A 10,559-nucleotide genomic window follows, 5' to 3' on the forward strand; every position below is an offset into this window, starting at 1 on the left:
CAACTGATTAAATGCCATCGATTCCTTTCCCAGTGTTGTAGATCATAATGAGTGTGATTTGCATTTGTTTTTAAGTGACTTAATCAAATCCAAGTTTTTTTTATCCATCCCGTGGTAGCGAATATTTTGCCTTATTTTTACATAATTTTTCATAAAAAAATAAATAATTACTGAATAAAAATTCAAATGCAATTCTAATGGAAATAAGTGTGCAGATTTTACGTAGGTTTTACAGTTGTAATTGTAATTTGTGCGGGATCATACTGGACCAGAGCTCCTTTAGATTTGCAGTGTCTGCGTTCTGATACATTTATGTGAATTCCATTTTTTTTTTACTTTATATCTAGATGTTTACTGAGTTTACAAAATCCCTCAAAGGTAGATACTAACTTTTCTATCTCATTAAATAATAAAGTTCTCTGTAATTTTTTAATACTTGTTCCCAACAAATTTTAAATAGATTTCTTTACTCACTAGTTTAATATATAAAAATTTGTTTGTAAAAATCTTTCCACCGAAATTGGCTGCTTGTAAACTGACCAAAATATCTGCCATTACTGATTAGTTATTTCTGAAGTCAATAGTTTAATGAACTCATTAAAACTTTGCTAACACTAATTCACAATGGCTTAATGAGAGAAGTGGTTTGAAAGCATTTTATCCTGTTTAATAATGTATCTTTAATTATTGCCAACTGTGGTAACTGGGTCAGAAATTGATTGGGTCATGCTGGGAGTGCATACAGTGAGCTACATGCTGACTCTCACCTTTGTACCCACAACGATTTGGCCTTCATCCCTTTTTCTTATCTTCTCAGCATGCTGCCACAATTACTGTTGTGAATTCTTGCTCTTTATTACATGTGCTTGATATCCGACCACAAATGTAAGCATCAGCTCTGACATATGCTCTTTGTTTTGACATGTGTGAGCTACACAGACAGATGATCTCTCTCCCCTGTATGTGATCACTGAGAGGATCTGGACCTGATGAGGAATGGAAAATGTGAATTATAGTTCGTGTGTTTCATGGGAGACTCAAACTGGCTGTAAACATGGCAGATCCTCCGACTTTAGAGCATTAATTAGATCTGCCTGAAGCTCCAGAGAGGAGAAAAAAATAGAGGGATAAATTAAAGTAATTCATCCATAAGCATTCCTCCTCACATGTGTCTTACAGATTGAAGCGTCCACTTCCTTCACCTTCACTGGTAGCTGCTGATTGAACTGGGGAGTTGCTTTGGCACGCATTGTATACGGAGGATTGACAAGCTTTGAAAGGAGGACAAGGGCACAGGACAAAGGTCAAAGTGACTGCAGTGGCACTGTGTCAAACCACTGATGTGTAGGTGATAAGGCCATGAACGGGTAAAAGACATGTGCAGTGAATGTCCCTCTCTGCATTTGTCACTAGAGAGTGTTGATGAATAATCCATTTACACAAAAGTGCAATGGCTCATGAATGTTCTTTCTGACATTTGACATACACACAACTTTGTATGGAAACCAACTGCAATGGTTTTAATTTTCTCCTATTTCATTAGATTGTCAAATGCTTTTACTGTTATGTCTATTTTTCAGTGACAGTTTACATATTCTCACATACACATAAATACAATTTAAATGCATGGGATGAATGGGACCTCATTCTACTACATTGATTGACTCTATATACACTATCATAGGGACTACTGTAAATATTAACTATCACTCTATGATGCAATTAGTTTCAACAAATGGTAGGTTATCTGGACAGGACATCTAATGCTGTATTTCAAAAGAAATCTTAAGGTAGTTCCTAATGTTGCCCAAAAAAGAGTTCTGTTAAACTTCATATTAATTATTATTTCAAATTTCAAAAGATTCCTAGTGCATTTTTTTTCACTGAAAGCAGGTCGTAAACCTGCAAATAATAAAGGCAGCCCAGGAGGTTTGTAAGTCACTATATCTAAATCACTACTTATCCTAAATGTCTTTCACAGCAATCAAGTTAATGTCTCTGATATATTTAATGGCTACAAGCTTGAAATGACGTTGTGTCAGGGTGAGTATTTCAATGATTTACTTCAACTATTAATGCAGTACTGCTGTACATCAAAGTTGAAACGATTCTCTGACATGGAAATCTGTAATGTATGCAGCAAAAATAGAAAAACATGGTTTGGTGGATTTTATACTACACAGAAACTAAAATCTAAATATTGACATAAAAAAAAAAAGTCAAAACAATCTACAGTTTTTGGACATTTATTGTGGGTTCTTTACCAAGAAATATGCATTTTGTGTAATATTCGCTAAAAGGTAATTGTGTCTAAATACACAAAATCCACATTTCAGGTTTCTGTTTCAGAACAGTACATGACTGAATAAATATACTCGATTGACAAATGTTTGGGGACACCTGACCATCGAGCTGCTGCCATAAAATTAGAAGCAGAAAAATGTATAAAATGTCTAAATATTTTGTAGCATTACATTTATGGGACTAACAGGGTTAAACGAAAACCTGTTCCAGCTTGTGCACAAACAGGTTGAAGACATAGTTTAAGAAGGTTGGTAAAAAGGTGCTTGAGTGTAGTTCACAGAGCCCTGACTTCAACCCCACTAAACACATATATAGAAACACCAACTGTCCACTCAGAATGCCACCCTGTCCACCTAGCTAAATTATCCCAAATCCCCATAACCACACCCCAAAACCTAGTGGAAAGCCTTTCCATAAGAGTGAAGGTTATTATAACAGCAGACTGGGACTAAATCTAAAATGGGATTTCCAGCACTTACATGTGGGTATGAGAGGCAGGTGTTCACAAACCTTTTGCAATATAGTGTTTGAAATGTATGGATATTGTATTCAAATGTAATCTAAACTAGAATGCAAATCCTGCCATTTATACACATACATAGAATATATAAAAAATATATTTGTAATGCCAGCATTTAGCATTTTCTCACAACAATTTTATTTCTCAGTGATATTGTGGATTGAAATATTGTTTGATAATGTAAAAATATTTTTTTCTGGAAAATATTTCACCGAAGTCTTCAATGAAGTCTTCTCCAACAAAATTATCCAGACTGGTCTGTCTGGATATTAATGTTAGTCTAGTATAGAATGTAAGTATGTTTCTCTAAAGCTACAAAAAAAATTCTCTACAGTATTTTCTTATGAGGGAGTTTATTATATCTCAGAGGATGTTACTCTGTCATTGTTGTCTTCTTGGTGTACCAGTTTGGCATTCATGCTATCTCAACATGCACTTGTTCACATGTTCATTGCAGGGAAAAAGCACTACATACAGAAAATCATTTAAGCAGAGAGCAATTGAAAGTGAGAAGATTTACAAGCATTCTGTCAATTATCAAGTTTTACCCTAAAATAAACTGCCCATCTGCTGCTGAATATTGTGACTCACTGCTTTAGTTGTGAATCCATGTTTCTAAAAACTATCGTGAAACTGGTCCCTGTGGAAGTTTTTGGGAGTAAATTTTTACACTGGGTTTATAAAGGAAGGCTGCCCTTCTCAGCATGATAACAATATTAATCTTAAAGTTCCTTTTCAGGAATTCGAACTGCCTCAACAACGCTTTGGGAATGCTTCCATGTGTCCATGCTCTTAATCACGTGTTGAACGATGAGACATCACAACCAGAAAGCTGTAAAAGCACATGGGGTGGAGACAACACTAGCATCTGTTTGTTCAGGAAGTGTTCTCTGTGTGTCTATGTCAGTGGTAAGTGGTAAACTATATAAAAAAAAAATGCAGAGAACGAATGGTTATCGGTTATCGCTCCTCCTTGCCCCCGCTTTATCAGCAGCTTGTCTGTAGTTATCCTTGGAGCAGAGCATTGTGGCCGCATGTCCATGCGCACCCTCTGCTTCTGCAAATTGTTCTTTAATAAGGGCACTCTCGAGCCTCGCGGTTCTGGCCACGCTTCCGCCGAGGTGAAGCAATGATCCACGTCGTGGGGATTGCAGGTAGATCTGGCAGAGGGCTTGGAAAAGGGCTTGTTCCTTTCTTTGGCTTCACCTGCCAGATCCAGCACCTTCTCCCAGGGTTTGAAAGCATGCCATTCGGCGGTTTTTTCCCCCTGTGGAGGGAGTGCTGTGCTTTACCTCTCTTCCCCACTGACACTCCTTCACAGTCAGTTATGTTTAAGAAGCTTTTAGAGGATTTGACTTGTGATGAAGATGAAAAGCAGAAGCAGCGTCCGCCAAATAAGCTGGTCGAACGCTTTTTGTAAACCACGTCACTGCCTCCACACCAGGGTCTGCCTTTTTTTCCTGGACCTGCACACTGAGGTGTCCAGGTCCTGGAGCAGCCCATACTTAGCCTACCTCTTTAGTTCCAATGTCTCCCTCTATGCAAATGTAGTGGGGCTGAGAGAGTGTGGTTATGAGGCGATGCCCCGGGTTGAAGAGATGCTAGCTGGCTATCTCTCCCCCGGTGCTGCATCATCCCTTAAGGCCCTGGCACTGCCCACCAAGCCTCAAACTTCCTTGCCTTAGTGGGCAAGCTTACACGGCTTCAAACTCTCCCTGTTAGGGACCCTGGGTGACACACTAGGCATGAAGCCCAAGGAGCTGAGGTATCGGGGGACCAGCATCTTCAATAAGAGGGGGACCCTGACAGGTCAGGAGTCTTAGCTGGGGGAATTGGTGTGCATCTCAGTATATGGAACCCAGTCATGGTGGAGCAGATATAGAGTAAGTTTTACAGAGCACAAGTGGACCTGTTTGCTGTTGCAAAATGGCACCTGTTCACTGGTTCCATTAGTTCCTTCCATTTCAGAAGCTAGCATCGACTACACCACATGTGCTTTTATAGCTTCCTGGTTGTGACATCGCACCATTATGTTGGACATATTAAACACGTGACTTAGAACGTGGACATGTGGAAGCGTTCCCAAAGCGTTGTTGACACAGCGTCTCAGAGTGTTGACACAACGTGTTACATATGTAATCTAGAGATGGTTTCTTGCCAGTCACATTGTATGAGATGATGGTAATAGTGACATGCTGAAATTCTTGCATGATTCCATATCAGTTCGAGTCACATGTGCAGTGTACGATTCTTGTATGATAGCTCTGCAATGCTATAAAATTACAACATTCTGCTATGAGTTACTTGGGAGGTATGTTGTAGCAGAGATCACATTAGGAGATTTTGTGCCAAAATGTTTGACACTAACAGAACTTGTTTGTCATGAGCTTTGGTTCACTCTAGTGAACATATCATATGGAGTCATCATATGACATCTAGTAATTATAACTCACAACTATGTCAGACAAGGAAGATACCATCTTTCTAAACAGAGAGTGACTGACACTTTAGACAAGCTCTCTCTCTCTCTCTCTCTCTCTCTCTCTCTCTCTCTCTCTCTCTCTCTCTCTCTCTCTCTCTCTCTCTCTCTCCCTCTTGTTGATATATACTGTATATATATCCAATATAATGAATAAATACAATAAAAAATTAAAAGAAACATAAAAAGAACTGTTAATGAAGAATTTACGGTTAAATGGTCAAAAACTAATTGTGTCACGATGAAATATAGAAGTCATAGAGGATCTAATACTATACCTGTGTAACAGCAGAAATTCTTTAATGTGCTACAATAAAGGGTTAATTAAAGTAAGGAGTTATTAAAATAAATTGGCTTTTTTTTCCCCAGTCTTTGGCAATTGCCCCTATTTTTATATTTTTGCTAAAGAGACCAATTCAGTTTTTAGCATAATCGCTAATAATTAATGCAGTTGCATAGCAGGCACATTGACTTTTCCACCAGGACACACATTAAAATGTTCACTTAAAGTGCTGCCAAAATTGCAAGCTGTATAATTGTACAATTCCAAGAAAATCAAAGATAATTATTATTATAATGCATTGGTTTATGAAAAGTAGCTCAACTGTGTTCGACTGTGTTCAGGGCAAAATTGGCATTGAGTAATATGCAAAACTTAACATAGTTCATTAGCACATTATTAATAACTATAAAGGCATCTATCAATGTCTTATAATGGCTAACCTGCAGGGAACATATTCTGACAAATCCTGATTTCTGAGCCATGATTATCTTGTCTTTTTTTCTTCAAGGCTTTATTTTTCTCAGTGATTTATAACCACAATAATAATCCAATGTACCAGATAAAAGTCACCTTCCTGCATGGTTTGATTGCATCAGATTAAAATTATTTTATTATTATTGTTTTTTATTTATTTAATTCTCATTTTAACTTATAGTGCAATTATCGCCCAACTCCTATCTCTTCACTTAAAATCACAGTATTAGCTGCAAAAGAAGAAAACAGCAAAAGTTCTGTATGCGTTTTTTTTCTGCTTTCTTAATCTGATCAGGAAACTGACCAGCTGCCAGTTGACCTCCAGAGCAAATCATCTTTACGATGAAAGGCCTGTGGGCCCAGTTTGTTATTTTATCACTATTATGGAAGCTGTCTTGCATACAAAGCACTTCTTGTTGAATACGAATCATGGATGTGACATCATTGACATGAAAAGCATGCACATGTGGGCCATTTTAATGCAGGGCTGTGTACACAAATATGACAGAGCCAAGACAGATACAAACGCAAATGTGAAAGGTAGAGAGCCCAGTTTGGAGCTAAATAAATAAATAACTTCTCTATCAAGCCAAATATTTACTTCGAAATTCTCATGCTTAATGCTATCCCGCATCTGATAGACTAATTTAGCGAGCTAACTTTATTCAGACATTTAAGAAGATCTGAGCAACATTACATTCCACAGACCTTATTTTATGTTAATAACTACTTTACTGGACCCATTTTCAGATAGGATCCTTTGTTAATCTACTAACCATCACATTCATCATCTGAATTAAATGCCATTGTGTACTTGTTTATCACTGCTGTTGAAGGGCAACTTTTAATAAAAAAAAGTAACAAAAGCATAATCTATGTAATCTCTTTTTTAGGTTCAGAAAAAAATCCTTTGCCAGATTCTTTTTCTTTTGCAAATCAGTTTTTTTTTTTTTTTACATGCTCCCATGCTCTCTCAGGGAGTTTTTCCTTGCCACCATTACTATTGACTTGCAATTCCTGGAATTTTGTGATGTTTTGCGACAGTAAGATGAATATTAAATTGATACAAGAAAACAAGAAATTTGCTATTCCATAAAATAATTGTATTTTACAGTGTGCTGTTGCGATTTATTTGCTTTATTCTGTCACTAAAGATATAGTAAATATAAAACATAAAAATGAACAAAGAAAGCTATCCCAAATTTCTTACAGGTAATGTCACCATGTAAAAAAAATGAGCTAGTCTGTGCATGTGGTACTCACAATTAAAGCTGAAGCAAATGTTACAAATTAAAATGATTATTAAGAGTTAGCACATGGAAAAGATAGATAATAGATAAGACTGGTATGATGTAGGATTTTTGGTTTTGAAATTGGTTTCATTTTCCACTGCATCTTTTTTTGCTTTACAACACTTTGGAGCAGCTCAAAAAGATTTACAAAAAGATCCTGTGTCATTACTTCTTGCTTTCTTGTTACTTGCATATGTCAAAAAAAGAGACAAGTGACCAATATTGTTTATGTCTTAATCTACAATGAGTTGTAATCTCCATACTGTTCTGGGTGCAATAATCTAGAATGTTATAAAATGTCTTTTTTATTGTCAAGATCTAAAAACAAAAACACAAATTGATCTATCTACAATCACTTGTCTATCTGGTGCAAACTAGCAATAGCAGAAATCAGGTTAGTATTTCTGTTGTTGTAGAAGGCAGTGATAATCAGTGCACCTGTATAAATAAGAAGCTGTAAGAAAATTTAAAATTTAAAAAGACCATGTCTACTACAGTCAAGAAAACCTACAAAAGATAACTTCTATTAAAACTTAACTTGTTGCAGAAGTATGGCTTTTGTGTTCAGGCTGGTTTTTCTTCAGCTTTTTTTATTTATTTAAATGTAACGTCTTTCAGAAGTTTTATAGTCCAGGCTTTTCAATTCACACCCTGTGCAACTCTCAAGTGCCATCTTCCTCAGCATACATACTTAAAGTAAATCTAATATGCCAAGTGCACATTTCTGCCTCTACTGTTGTAAAGATATGTTTAATTCTTTTCCCTGAATCTTATTTAAAATTCTCAGCAGTGTGTCTAGTAGTAGAGTGTCTGAGGAAGACCACGTTACGTGCTGTATCTTCTAGATTTCCCTGTGCTATACAAGAAAACTTACTGTATATAGCAAAAAATTTTGCAATAGCTCAGCTTGTTTGTGATCAGCTGCTCTTCTGACCTCTGTAACAGTCCGGAAATTAGCAGTTTTGACAAATGTGTCTTACATACAGTTAATTTTTCCTTTCAAAGATGGGTCAATATTGTGCAATATTTGTTGCATACCATTATAAGGGACAGAAGGTCTCCATATGCAGCAACATTTTATCTTTGATCCAAAATTTGCCTTTGCATGTTTATATTCTTTCGTATTCACAAGTTACCTTATTATTTTGTACTTTTTTTTGTTTATTGTGTTTGTTTTATGTTAACACATTAAATAATTATCTGCACTTGCATCTGGTCACCCCACAAAAAAAATTATTTTTGACAATTATATTTCACACTGTGATGTGTATTGGACTGTCAGATTATCATGTTTATAACTGCATATGATCAAATCAGGTTTATGTGTTCAGGGTGATTATCAATTTGTGCAAGCGATAGTAAACGTATGCTTTCTGTGCCTGGTTATAATCATGAATACTTAATTAAACTTAACATGAGTGAGTGAAACTGAATATTTGCTGCTCATAATGTTTGGTCAAAAGGGGCTAACCCATTAAGTTAACATAAATGCAGTCATTTCTTGGAATTTATGTAATTGTGTAGTACTCAGTAGTCACTTATATTCTCTGTTAAGTATCTGAGTACCAAAATAAGCGAAAATGCACATCTCTGCCTTGAAATAGTAAGTACTCTAGACACATGCTCTCTGCAGAGACACACAGACACATGTTCTCTGCATTTAAAACAATCATGCAATATATGCATAGTTTTCAGCTATACAATCAGCATGTGGCACTGAGTGAGCCAAGTACATTGGGTAAGGGGTATTGCATATAATTGGCATAAAAAGCTAGGCTGAAGGGGGACCTCATGAGATCTGCTCTGACAGATCTGGCCCAGCCTGTTGTGAGAGCTGCAATAAACAGATTCTAATCATTTTTCAGCAAAATTCATGAGGATGTTCACTAAAGCGAGGAAATGTAGTGAGATGTGAAGTGCGATGATTAGTGAGTGACGTAACTAGAATTGAATTCATTTGCTCACTAAAGTTGCATTGTTAAAACCCTCACAACATTTCCCTCTTTTATTTGTTATGACCTTGTTTATTATGGTGTAGTCGATTTCAGTATGGCACACAAGTGTTATTCCTCTTGTCTTGGCGCTGAAAATGGCACACGTCAGTGAAAGCAATGTCATTTGTTTTAGGGCTCAAGCCTAACAAGGATTTGTTAAATAATTATCCACTTGTTTCGAGCTGTAGCTAAAATCCAATGTCTTTTAACCACTTTTGGATGGATTTTGACTGTAGGGATGGTGTGAGTAGTAGCTGAAGAAAATGTTCAGCACACTTGGTCAGGCCAATGCCTTAAAGTGAATGATAATAAACTGCTAATCTCTGCTCAGTTTCCTGAATGTGTTAATCACTGAAAGGAATGATCTCAGTGTAGACCATAAACTGGACATGGGACAGAAAGTGTGACTATAAAACAGATGATAATGATTTTTGTGTATAATCTATACCACAGTTCTTTTTCCAAAGGCTGATTGAGTAATACTCATTTAGACATAGGTGACAAGTGGACATGTTATATTAGTGTTATTCCTCACTTGGCTTGTTCAGAGCCTGTGTGATCCCATATGTACTCATCATTATGCTTGATGAGCACCTTCTTCCACATCAATCCAGCCTGAGAGTCACTGTTGCTCCTAATCCTCAAATCCACAGAACGATACGCAGCCTTTACTCATCTCCAGCACTCATCCTTTTCCAAGAATTGCCTTATTTGAGTGATGACCCAGAGGTGCACTAAATTATGAATGGCAGCAGAGGGGAGGCAAGTAGACACTACAGGGAGCAAAGCCTTTTTCTGTACTGTGGCCATCATATGATGTCACATGACTTGGACAGGCCAGGGAAAATCTAAACTCTTAAATGCTGAAGAGGTGGCTAAGAAACACAGGAATATGTTCTATTGTAAAAATGTAAGCATTGCTGTCAGATATTAAACTCTGAAATTAAATAGCACATTTATATAGCTTTGTTACAGCTGTGAAAATCTCACAAGCCATCATTTAAAAGATACTTATTAAGATTTACTTGTTCAATTCTCATACTACTCATTTTGGAAGTAGTCCTGAAATACTACTACTACTACTACTACTACTAATAATAATAATAATAAAAGATCCAATGATTAGTCCAAATATTGAAATGCTAGTATTAATATTAGAATAGTTGGATTTTAAAATACATGGTACTTTGTGTGTGTGTTTATTTATTTTTAT

Source organism: Silurus aristotelis, assembly GCF_946808225.1.
Source record: "Silurus aristotelis genome assembly, chromosome: 21".
In the NCBI taxonomy this organism is placed as follows: Eukaryota; Metazoa; Chordata; class Actinopteri; order Siluriformes; family Siluridae; genus Silurus; species Silurus aristotelis.